Source organism: Montipora capricornis, chromosome 1 (assembly GCF_036669925.1).
Source record: "Montipora capricornis isolate CH-2021 chromosome 1, ASM3666992v2, whole genome shotgun sequence".
Taxonomy (NCBI): domain Eukaryota; kingdom Metazoa; phylum Cnidaria; class Anthozoa; order Scleractinia; family Acroporidae; genus Montipora; species Montipora capricornis.
Window position 1 is genome coordinate 2,990,338 of NC_090883.1, and position 12,928 is coordinate 3,003,265.

General features: G+C 41.1%; 1 protein-coding gene across 1 annotated transcript in view; it reads right to left on the reverse strand.

Moving 5' to 3' along the window:
* The window catches only part of LOC138038036 (reversion-inducing cysteine-rich protein with Kazal motifs-like), a 58,737-nt gene extending 50,414 nt beyond the window's left edge, over positions 1-8,323 (reverse strand). The window contains exon 1 of the mRNA XM_068883891.1: positions 8,201-8,323. The gene's annotated coding sequence lies outside the window, so the exon portion shown is untranslated. The remainder of the gene's footprint in view (positions 1-8,200) is intronic.
* Between the last annotated feature and the right edge of the window lie 4,605 nt (positions 8,324-12,928).

The window sequence follows — 12,928 nt, forward strand, 5'->3', positions numbered from 1 at the left end:
GCATCCCATCAAGGGGGCAGAAATACTCCTAGTCGCCTCATGCTACAGAAACCGGGATAAGCTCCGGCCTAATGGGCCACTTGGCTCGTAAGCAGACTTTTTTTTACCTTTTATCATGTAACCCTGGCCCGGGGCTAGCGCTAACCAGCGTTAAATATCATGGAAACCGTTAACCAGGCTTTGAGCTTTACTTTTTTTAAAGCCAGAAGATTTGAAACGGGAGACCTGCCAACTCTCCTGGTTTTTTCTCTTTTCTCCCGGCCTCCCGGCAAATCCCTGATATCGCGAAATCTGGGGACAAAGTTCCTCGATTTCATGCATTCCTGGGCATGCTTTCGTCATAAGTGCGCGCATGTTGAACAAAATGGCTTCAGGGAAGCGTGGTCCGCGTGTGATCTTGTGTGAGGAAGATTTGTCAAATTCAGATTCTGGCAATTAAACTGGCATTTTGAGAGAATAGTACACCTTGCTACAAATGGAGACCTGGCTGAACTTTTAGCTTCAGCTGAGACCGTAACTAGCTTTTAGAATCTCTGTACGGTGGCCAATTTACATTATCAACTCCGTTGATAAAACCAAATTTTTGTAAGACCGTAACTGCCGCGTATAACAAAGCAAACTACTGCGCTTGTGCCAGTTAAATGTAACCTTTGTATGGATTTGACAATTAAAATGAGGCAATTTATAAAATCTCTCGTTTTTTCACTGAATCTCCAGATTTTTTGCAGTCCACCTCCAGATTTTAAGCTCTGAGGGGTTTGCAGGTCTAAAAGGGCGATAGAGAGCCCCTTGGATATGAAAGCGAAAAGACGCAAACGCATTCAGCATAACGGTCCATAACGCAAACGCTGTTGCAAAAGGCGTTAATTATTCTAAAACATATGTGCAGGTACTGTAAAAAAAAAAATGACTAAAATGCTCTTAAACAATTATGTAAACGTCTTGCACCTATTGTTTATAGAAAATTCGGGGACTGCAGAATATCTTCGGGCCTTGTTTTTAGCTTTTTAGGATACAAGTAATCTAAGTATAATGTACCAAAAAATGTACTTCCTCGGTGTGATACAAGGACATGAAAAATACCGCAGCACGCGTGAACATATTCGTTGATCATGTTTCACGGCAAATTAAGTTTTCAAAGCTCATGACCACCTGAAGGCGGCACCCTGACGAGAGAATAGGATTTCTACTTCAACAATCGTCTTGAAAAACATTCTATCGACTACAAATCACCGTCTTAAAGTTGCGTATTTAAAAAAAAAAACGCGTTCATTTTAAGACATCAACGTTATTCAGTGTATTCAGTTATGGCGGCCTGGCTCACCCAGCTCGCAAACTGTCACGTTATAACAAATTACTGGTTTTAACCACGGGAGATATGAACCTTTGGGTTACCGTGAAAAACCTTGAAAAATTATTAACAGGAAATAAAAATTCAGGTGACTTGAATCCGTCCACCTTCACGGTATGAATAGCTCGGGGGTTTTCTATATCTGTATTATTTTAGTATAGGCTTTAATAAGGCTGGGTAGACTTTCATGAACCGGACTAAAATGGCGGAGGACAAAAGAACCTCTTTTAAAAGCAAATCGTAACCTCGGTTACGAACGATTTTTCGCCGTCATTAAACAATGAAGCATTTTCTTCCAAGAACGTCATCTTCGAGTACAAATTTCAATGCTTTTCCATGTTAAAACATACAGAGAATATTTTATCTGAGTCCTAGATGGGATCGGAAATTCGCGATCCACCAAGCTCCTTTCTTGGTTCGCATCCACGTGATAAGACGGCCACGTTGGCGGCGGCTCTAAAACAATTGAAGGTCAGTCTCTCTCAGCTGCAGCTTCATTGAAAATTACTGATGAATCCTTTATCGACTTGATTTGATGAGCACCCCACCTTTGCCCCATTGGAACAAAGCTATCGTTTTAAAATCAGTCAGCCGAAAAGAAATGCATATATTTGAAGTGCGAAGGGTTATAGCAACCTCGTTCCCAGGGTCTCCCTGTCGAAACGACAACGGAGACCCTGGGACTGAAGATGTTGGGGTTATCGTAGCAAGAAGTGATCCCCGCACTTAACTGGACAATTTAAGCAATTGCCTCTTTACAGACACCTGAAAACTTCAGGTCAACGGGAATCAAACCGATGATCTCTGCGATGCCGGTGCAATGCTCCTCCAACTGAGCTATGAAGCCATACAGTTGGGAGCAGGTCAACTTCTTGGGCTTATGTGTTCCCGTGAAAGGACTCAATCAATGAAAGAAATGCATACATTTTAAGAGATCCTTGCACTTAACTATAAGCTCTCAACATTTCGTCTATAGATAACCCACACTTTAAAATGTAATACATTTATTTCATTAAGTCCTTTCACGGGAACAAAGGACCTAGTCCAGCAAATTGAACTTCCCCCAAATTTGTGGCTTCATAGTTCAGTTGTTAGAGCACTGCACCGCCGGCATCGTAGAGGTCATGTCAGGTGTCTATAAACATGTAGAAAGAGACGATTTCTTAAACTGCCTAGTGAAGTGCGGGGTCACTTCTACATTTCGTCGAAAATAAACTGCTGAATATTGAATGTGCACTGCATAATGAGCCATCTCTGAAAATTGGAACCCGATGTACCAGATAATATCGAGTTAAACAAACATATTAATTGTAACCATGCATCCTGCGAGATCCTTTTATTAACGTCATTGAAATCCTTGAGGCCGCCAGAGCTTGCTCCATTGACAAGCTTGGCCGGCGAACTCTGATTTTGCCAGATTGTGTCGGTTAAATCAGCCTTTGCCTCAGTTAACAGTAACATTCAGAATTTCAGCCGAGACAAAAATATCTTCTGGTTGGTTCTGCAAATAGCAATCTCTTTTTATACTGTATTTTCTGCTCGGCATCCATGGCCAATATATTTGAGATGTTGTGCATATATATCTAGCTTCGTGATGGGACGGTCCTCACAAGATTCCGTGTATTTCGATGTTAGTGTCATGATACAGAATTGTATTTACCTTCATCGCATTTATCACTCGTGTCCCACCCATTCAACCAATAATATTTTCTGAGAAACTGAAACCAGCATGCTTCCATTTTTCGGCTGAGGAAAAAATGTTCTCACGGCTCGGCACTATTGTTTAAACGAGGTGTTACTAAGACAGAGGTTCTTCCGCAATTATTTTATGTTCAGAACCTTCTAGTAGTAAATGCAACTATATTAAATTACCATAATATAGCTGCATTTGTACATCATTTTCAGGCTAAACACATTGCCCAGTCTATAAGACTGTCTCAATATGAATATATAACTCTGCAGAAATTCGTGCAGCTTACGGATAGAGTATCCAACGGCTGTTGAGGTTGTTGTAGACTTGAATCCTGCTTGGGACTCTGAACTGACTTTGATTTATGATAATTCTCAAGAATTTATTTCATCATATACCATCCACAGTTGCTTTCATTCCCAAGGCGTTGGCCAAAAAGATCGCAGCTCTGGAAAATGAGAACGAGTTGCTTCCAGTAACACATTTGAGGCGCATGACAATGCCGAGCCTGCAGACCAGTGAGACTCTGTCTAATAAACTGCATTAAAGTGTTAAGTGTATTTAGCGCTTGGACACTAATTGGGTTCACGCGGTTGGGAATACCGGAGTCAGACCCGAAGAAAAACCTCTTAGAGCAGAGTAGAGAACCAACAAGACTTTGCCCACCTGTGACGACGAACCTCTGTACCTTGCGTAGCTAGTGGTAGTAGAAAGCTTTAGACCCCGTTTACACGGGTCCGGACACATTTTTGCACAGACAAAACCTTTCACGGTTCTACCTTGCATTCACACGGCACCGGTGGAACTGGACGAATTTTTGAACGACTAAGGCTACGTTTACACGGGTCCGGACAAATTTTTGCGCGGACGAATTTTTTACCTGGACCGCCTGTTTACATGGAACAGTGCAAATTCTGTTACGGATCGTAATGGTGTTTACATGGGTCCGTACAAAATTTGAGACCAGTCGCGGCATTTGAATGGCTTTTTTTAACTCTCTGCTGTGATTGGTTAGAATAATGCTTTTAGCCAATCACATTGTAGCTTGCTGAAGTACGCGGTAAATCAAACATGGCGGCAGACAAAAACTTTCTGTGGACAGATAAGATAAATGCGTTGTTGCATGTAGTTTTAGACTACATAGTCCGAAAAGCAGGCGAAGGAGTTGACTGGGAGACAGTGAGGAGCAAGTACGAAGACATAAACAAAATGTCTTTAGAAAAGTTCCCTGATTATAACGACAAGAACAAATTCCCCCGAGGATGCGGGAAGCTTCAAAAAAGACAGAATCCTAAACAAACTAAAAAGTATCGTGCTTTTGGTTTTTGTCAAATTTGATTTTAAACAGAGGGAAATGTAACTTTATGGAAGTAAGAAATTGCGACCTTGAAACATTTTTGCTCAGCGACCAAAAAACATAAGTAGATTCCATGCCTTAACCACGCTAACCGTGCAAAATCTTGCACGGTTCGAGTGTTTCACGAGTTTTGGAACCGTGTCGGTCAAAAGGTTGACCTGCTTTCCTCAGGTCCCAAACTTGCCTACTAAAGCTACGTTTACACGGGTCCGGACAAATTTTTGCACGGACGAATTTTGAACCTGGACCACCTGTTTACATAGCCTGCCCCAACCCCAGTCTCTCGGAGAGCCTGCTCGCAGGCTACTGTTTACATGGAAACGTGCAAATTCTGTTACAGATCGCTATGGTGTTTTTGCATGGGTCCGTGCAAATTTTGAGACCAGTCGCGGTATTTGAATGGATTTTTAAAAATCTTTGCTGTGATTGGTTAAGCTTATGCTTTTAGCCAATCACGTTGTAGTGAGGTGCAGTACGCGGCAAATCAAACATGGCTTTCTGGTCTGAGACTTTTTCAACGACCGATTGTTTTGTGAGCTGTACATGCTTACCAAGAAATTCAGTTAAATGTGTACGTTGACTCGATCGGTGAAAATCGGAGACAGTGGCCATTTATAACAACGTGTATTGCAGTAGCCCAGCTAATCCGGCTAAAAAACCGATGCATGCAGCTGCCACGCATCTCCTCATATCTATATCGTGCTTTTGTTAATTTGTTTTGTGTCAAATTTGATTTTAAACAGAGCGAAATGTAACTTTACAAAAGTAGATTCCATGCCTTAACCGCGCTAACCGTGCAAAACCGTGCATGGTTCGGGTGTTTTCACGAGTCCGTACGCATATTGGAACCGTGCCGGTCAAAAAGTTGACCCTTTTCTCAGGTCCCAAACTTGCACACTTGGCCGTTCAAAAATTCGTCCGGTTCCACCGGTCCAGTGTGAACGCAACGTAAGTGTGCAGCTTAACCAATTAAAGCAGAGACTGGTCTCAAAATTTGCACGGATCCATGTAAACACCATTGGTGGTCCAGGTACAAAATTCGGCCATGCAAAATTTTGTCCGGACCCGTATAAACGTAGCCTTAGATTCTTGGACGAGAACGACTACGAGTACGAGATTTTCTCAATGAACAACAGTGAGCGCGCGCAAACCAGAGTCATTCTGGTGAGAAAAACGTGATACCGTCGTCATTTTAGTACGAGGGTTTGCAAAAATGTTGTCGTGTAAAAACAAGTCACCAACACGGTAGCAGTTTTAGCATTTTTCGATCAGGAAAGGGCTCAGTTACCAGCTTAAAGAATAACTGAGCAAACTATGCTGCTAACAAAGGGTAAGATTAATTGTCCGGGTCATAAATTCACTTAAAACAGGCAGTCAAATCTATCTCGTTCTCGTCTGCGTACGAGAATCTCAAGGTCCCACCAACAATACCGCCAGCTACATTGGTGGGAGGCGAGTACTCTTACCATTGCACTATACCTGTGCCATCCCTGCTGTCCCTGGTTCAGTATTGCCATGGCTCCATGGCTCTCTATTGCCAAGCCCAGTCACCTCGTCTGGCTTGCTTAGAGGGGATTTAAATTATTCGCATTTCTTTGATAGAACTTGATATTGATTTTATCTTTCGAAAATGGGCCCGGACACGTTCTTTTCAGTCAAGAAGTAAATCCAAGTTCACTTACTTTATCAGTGCGAAAAATAGAATCCTTTGAAGATCATGTAGAATACGATTCAAGATGAATTTTTGGGGCTAACGGAATCCCTTCCTGATGAAGGAAGAGAACCCGAAACTCAAGCACATGGTTGCACAAGGGAAAGTGGGGCGGTATATCTACAATAATTTAAAATTGGCAACCCCCCCCCCCCCCCCCTTAGTAGTGCGCCGCGCCGCCTCAAAGTCAATCACGGTCAAACATGTGGAGACTTATTATTGCATAAAGCCGGTGTTTTGATGCTCAGTTTAAATACCAGTCCTTCGCACACAACAAGAAATCAACAAAGGCAGGTAGGTTTGTTTGAAAGGACAGTGACAATGTTTGCCGGCTCTGTTATTACAGGCAAAGTTTCAGACTTTCTTTACCTAGCCGCATTTTTAACATTCACAAGTTGTTTGAAACCTTTAATTGGATATTTTATGAAACTCTAAATACAATTTCGTTGTATTGCAGATAACATATATGTTGACCCAGGCAATAGTAATTTATTAAGAAAGCATGACTTCGCGCCGCGATAAAACGCAAAAGTGACGGTAACGTTAACCAAGGAACGATTTTTGGCTCCTTGGCCCTTATTAAACAACGAAGCTTTCTGTTCCAAGAGCATCAACTTTGCATTACAAATTTCAATGCTTTTTTTCGGAGTCCTAGATGGGATGAGAAATTCAAGACTCTCCAAGCTCTATTGGGGTTCCACAATTTGGCGTACTTTAGCAAAGAACATCAGAGGTCACCCACTCTGTCATCTTTTGATAATAGGATTCATAAGGTAGATCTCTCTACTCTTCTCAATGTTGGTAAATGCATTAGCTGCATTTTATGCATGGCCACTGTCATTTTAATTACATCGTACATAGTTCGATTTTCCGAGTAAGTAAGTAAGTAAGATCACGTCACGTGACCTGACGAATCGCGATGTCACGATCGACGGCCTACAGAAACGGGTTGAGGTTTTCTCGAGTCGCTTTCTGTTATTGAAATACTATTTTTATAAATAGATATTTGTCTTTTTTAAGGGACAAATTGTCATCATTTCGTCAAATATGGATATTCCGATAAAAACAGTCCCTTTCTCAATCAATACGGTTTCTACGAAGTGACTGATAACACTGCTGACTGAACGTTGTTGGTACTTCTTCATTGCGGTCTCGTGATTCAAAGGAGTGCTGATACAAATGAATACGTTTATGAAGTTTGAAAAGGGTTCTCAAAAATTTGGGTCGTATGGAAAACACCAGTTAGGAGAATTTCACCAAACAAATTCTGCAAATTAATTGCTTCTGTACTTCCATTGCGATATATAGTGCCCGACGTTGTGTCTTTGATCCGCGTTAGGGAGAATTCGTTTATACTCATCTATTCATTTCTTTATTCAATTTTATTCAGAGTGGAAACTTACCGAAAGCAACAACTAACCTCACAAAAATAGAGTACACCCTTTGCGCAGTCCTTGAGCAATGGTGCACTACAAAACCAGCCACCTCGATTACAAATAAGACCCACAACAATTCAACATCCAGATGGACAATGTTAATCGGTTTAATATTCTTTACCAGTAAGCACATGTCCCGGCTCTCAGGGAAATATTTTTTATAGTGTCTCCATTTAGTGGTTTTTAACTGCTATTTCAGTAGATTGACACGAAATAAAACTACTTACCTCTCTAATAAGCTTAGCCGGCAACTGGCGCGAGAACAATCTGTAGGCTAGAACCGCAAAGCGCAGTTACGTAGTACACTCAATTCATTAATGGCCTAAGCTCTAACTTTGAATTTAATATTTTGGTGCTGCCCCCATCGCCAGTTCGGGTTTATAACTTATTAAATCGATCACATGGTCTCAACTGGTTGTCTTTAAATGGGGTATTCAGTGTTTGTAGTTTTTTGAGGTGATTACTTTAAATTCGAAAGACTAGCGAAAAAAAACACAACTATTAAAAGCGATTGAAAGGCGCAATTTACATTTTAAAATGCGCAATTACAGGCTTTCAATGATAGTCACGTGGGTAGTACCAGTGTCGAAAACGGAGACAAAAAGAAGAATGAGCCCATCGAAAACTCGAAAATGGAGCAGCCCTAAGAGCTTACCTTTTTAAAATCGGTGTTTAGGTCTGCTGAAAACGGCTGCACATAGGCGCCTTTATCCGAGTACTTGATGTAATCCGATTTAAGCACAGATTTCAAAACAGCTTCGTTTCTAAGGTGCTCCGGCGTTTTTTCTAAGGTGCTCCGGCGTTTTTGATGCCGCGTGCTCCCAGCTTCGGTCTTCAGTTTCAATATTGCACTATGTCCGGTGATTTGATGCGCTTTAATAACACATCCATTGCACACAACAAAACAAAATTAACAAAGGCAGGTAGGTTTGTTTGGAAAGACAGTGACAATATTTGCCAGCTCAGTTATTACATGCAAAGTTTCCTTTATTTAAAGTAAACCTCATTTTTAAACGTTCACACGTACAAGTTGTTTGAAGCCTTTGCATATGCACTTCTTTCAGGTTTTGAGAAAACACGGAAAAAACGAATTCGTTTTTTGTTACAGATAAGATAAACCGGCTTAGACAATTCCAGTTTATCAAAAGATTTCGTTTAGGCGACGATTGCATCCCTTTACTGTGTACGGTGTTGCTGAACAATCACGAAAATGAATTACTAAAAGTAGCCGCCATAAGCTCGGAGTTCTCTGCAAATTCCCCTAAAGCCCCTAGGAGTTCCCCGCTAGCTCTGAGTTCCCTCTCGAAGAAAAGGGTAGACTTTCATAAACCGGACTCAAATGGCGGAGGACGAAGAAACCGGCATTATTATTCCGATTACGCCTTGCTAAATTAGGTCTTTTGTTTCATGGACATAACTTATTTCGGATCCGATACATAAAAGACCAGCCGAAGAAAAGAATATCGTTACCTCGGCCGCGAACGATTTTTCGATTTCCTTAGCTGTCATTAAACAATGAAGCAAATTTGAATGCTTTTCCATGTTAAAACATACAGAGAAAACTTTATCTCCAAGCTCCATTCTTGGTCTGCATCCACGTGATAAGACAGCCATGTTGGCGGCGGGTCTACTGGTAACACTGCTGACTGAACGATGTTGGTACTTTTTCATTACAGCCTCGTGATTCAAAACACAGGCCACATTCCACAGGTCGTTGTCGTTGCTTAAGCTCCCTAATACTGAGAAAATGGCCCCACAAGTCTCTCGCATAATAATAGAGTCCAATTTTAGTGCATTGTTCCGTCCACCAACATTGCTGCCGTGACGTCAGATGCAAACCATCAATAGACCATATTCGTATTCTCGGTATTGGACTGGAACTAGCTTGCAATGGAGGCTATTAAATGCGGGGAATAAATTAAAAAGTATTTGCATTTGAAAAGAACTCCCCGCATTAGCCTCCATTGCAAGCTACTTCCAGTCCACTATTGAGAATACGAATGTGGTCTATTGAGATTCCCTCACAACTCAGCTAATTGCGCGAAGGTTACCCGTAGGTTAGAACCGAAACTCGTAGTCACGAAGTCCATTCAATTCTCCATAACCTTAGTGGTTGGAGCATTCGCTGGCGTTTGTGGCCATCCTGGGCAACAGAGCTCGCGTGACAGGAAAAACAACCGATGACTGAGGGTGCCTTTTTTTGGGAAAATCCAAAAGCAAATTTCTGATCTCGGATCAATGGATTTTTCAGCGTCAAAAAACCGCAAAATCCGAAAAAGGATTATTTTCCATGACAACGCAAACAAACAAACCCAGAGTTGTGTACAAATTTTAAAAACAAAAAAAAAATGCGTTTATGTTTGTTTTGGAGAAATTCTTACAATGCGACGCGCCTTACCGTGGCCACCCAACAAACATTTTTTTCAAGTTAGCCAATCAGTGAGCGGATTTGATTGACAGACAAGCCTCCATTTGGTTCTTGCGCGTTGAAACTTTCTATGGAGGTGTGTCTGTCAATCAAATTCGCGTATCTTGATCAGTAGCTAACTTGCAAAAATGTTTGTTGGGTGGCCACGGTATGGCGCGTCGCACTGTAAATGAAAATGGCATCAGAAAAAAAAAACCTTAGCGATTGATAAAAAGAAATGACGAAAAACATGCATTTTTAGCTGTAGGAAAGGTGCTAACAATATTATTGCTGTCAAGAAACTGTTAGTGTCATTTCTGGTGTGAAATTTGCAGGAAACCTAACTACTTTCGATCGTACGGTAAAAATGGCGCGAGAAAAACATTTGGACTAAACTGTCACGTACGGTAGCTGTTGAGTATCATTTTTGCATGGAAAACCGCTTGCCAAAAATCCCTTTTTCAAATCTTTTCCCAAAAAAATTGAAGTGATGAATCTCAAAATCTGGATTTACATTTAATCCGAAGTAATCTCCTCGAGTGTGGATACTTTGGATTCATGATCCGTTTTTGGATTTTCCCAAAAAAACGCACCCTGAAAGTGGAGGTTTTTTTTGTCACAATACCGACGTGACGTTAAGCATTCCATGCTCGTTTAGCCCTCATCGACGCGTTGAGTAATATAAACACTATGTTCAAGGGGCGTGACGTTTGAATGATGGAATTACTCAAATGTTTTTAATGCAGAAATTGGAAATCACGCGAGTTGGAGATCATTGCAGTTGCGAAGAAAGCCTGCTGGAACGGGCCTCGAGCCCATGGCCGTGAGAAGACTGAGATCAGTGCATGCGCAGTCGCAAGGTCGTGGATTCGAGGCTCGTTCGAGCCTGGGGCCCGATAACTTTTCGGGCCCGAAAAGTCATGTGTGAAACTACCAACCGTTTGTTTTGGAAAGCTGATCTTTTAACATGTTTTTAAGATAACATAAAGATAAATTACTGTGAAGTTTGACGGCTTAAATCCTCTCCGTTCTTAAGATACAAAGGGAATTGTGACACCCGAAAATGGCCCGTAAAGTTTCGGGACGTTCGAGAAACGGGCCCCTGGTCTTTTAAGTTGATCTTGAACTCATGATTGGACATAATATTTGAATTGAGTAAAACTCTAGCTTTAATTTTTTATATTTGAAGCGCTTTTGGTGCTGCCCTGGATCGCCAATTTGAGTTTAAAACTTCTTAAATCAGACACATGGTCTCAACTGGGCATGGTAACTGTAAATTGGATCATTGAGCAATAAATATTATGTTGCTATTTTTTTAAGTCATTAGATTAAATTCGATGGACAAGCGAACAAAAAGCAAAGCAATTGTAAGCGAAAAAGCGATTTACTGTGAAAATGCTCAATATATCATTTTCAATGCCAGTCACCTGGGTAGTGCCGAAAACGGAATCTGAAACAACAACCACACCGTCGAAAACTCGAAAACGGAGCAACCCAAAGAGATTACCGTTTTAAAACCGGTGCTTGGGTCAGCTGAAAACTGTAAATATGCGCTTTTACGCCAGCGCTTTGATCTAACTCGATTTCACTACTCGCTTCAAAACAACTTCCTCTCTGAGATGATTAGCATTTTTAACGCCTTAGTTTGCCTGGTCACGTGCTCGATTCTCAAACTGAGGCATTCTTTTAAAAGGAGAAAGTTAATCGCTGCCGACGGCCGAACGAATGATGTCTTTCAAATTCTGCCAGCCCTTAAAGTCAAGATTTGTAAAAGAAATTGCTAAAACAGAATTCATCGCAAAATTCCGAATCTTAACGACAAAATCCATGGTTGCAATTAAAAAACGGCGTTCCTTCTTATTCTTTGTTAGCTGTTAATATTGCTAACAAAAGCAACAAGAAAAATAAAAAAAACAGCGAAAAAGGAAACAACGTACTTACCAAATTAAAACGACAAGAAGGCTCTCCGGTTGAAGACAATTCATCTCTTTTTTCGACGTCGAATGGTCGACGGTGTCAGTGGACGTGGACAGGAAACGAAACTTAGCTTAAAGTGAAATTTAAGAAAGACGACTGCCCTCTCGGAAAAGTTCTACAAAACGGGCATTTGAATGACAGAGCACGTCGTTTTCATCCGGAAAATAGTGGATACAGCTAGAATTGATTATTTATCTCTTGGTCTATGTCAAAACTGTCAACATCTTTCCCAAGTTCAGACAGATAGACGACAAGAGGTGACAATTTCCCGGTACACCTGCTGTAGCTTCCCATGAGCTTGAGACAACAGACACGTCAAAAACCAACCAAATACGAACTACATTTCAATTTTGAGGCCGCAATTAAGTCAAATAAGGCCAACACTTAACGCAAACAACAGCCTCAAAGCCGATAACCGAACGAATTCGACGTCACACTTGTGAATTGAGATCTTTGTTATTTCAGATTCGTAATTATTGTAGATTCACTCAACTCGTTTATGCTCGAACTTTTCTTCAAACAGCTTTAAATAGATACCCTGTAATTAGTTCGTTCGTCCAAAACCATGGACATGTTTAGTCTTTTTCTCACCTTTCCTTTATTCTCGTTTATTATTTTTTGTAACAAAGGCTAAGTTGAAACTGATCAGGAGTAAATAACATTTCACAAAGTATACGCAAGCGAGAAAAAAAAAACAAAAAAAAAAACAAAGAACCATTTACGAGAGCAAAGTCACGTTCATGCTTTTCGAAAAGTAAATCGAAATAAAACGAGGTGGGATATGTAAATGTCATGTACGTTAACTGTTCAAACGAATAAAGTCTACTGAGTATTTAATACCCAACTGCACATGAGAAATGAGATGTTGATAGAACCCACTGGGAACTCGGAAAAAATCCGAGCCCCAGATGGGATTCGAACCCACGACACTCCGTGATCTAGTCGGATGCTCTAACCACTGAGCTACTGGAGACTCTATGGCGAGCAAGACCCAACTAG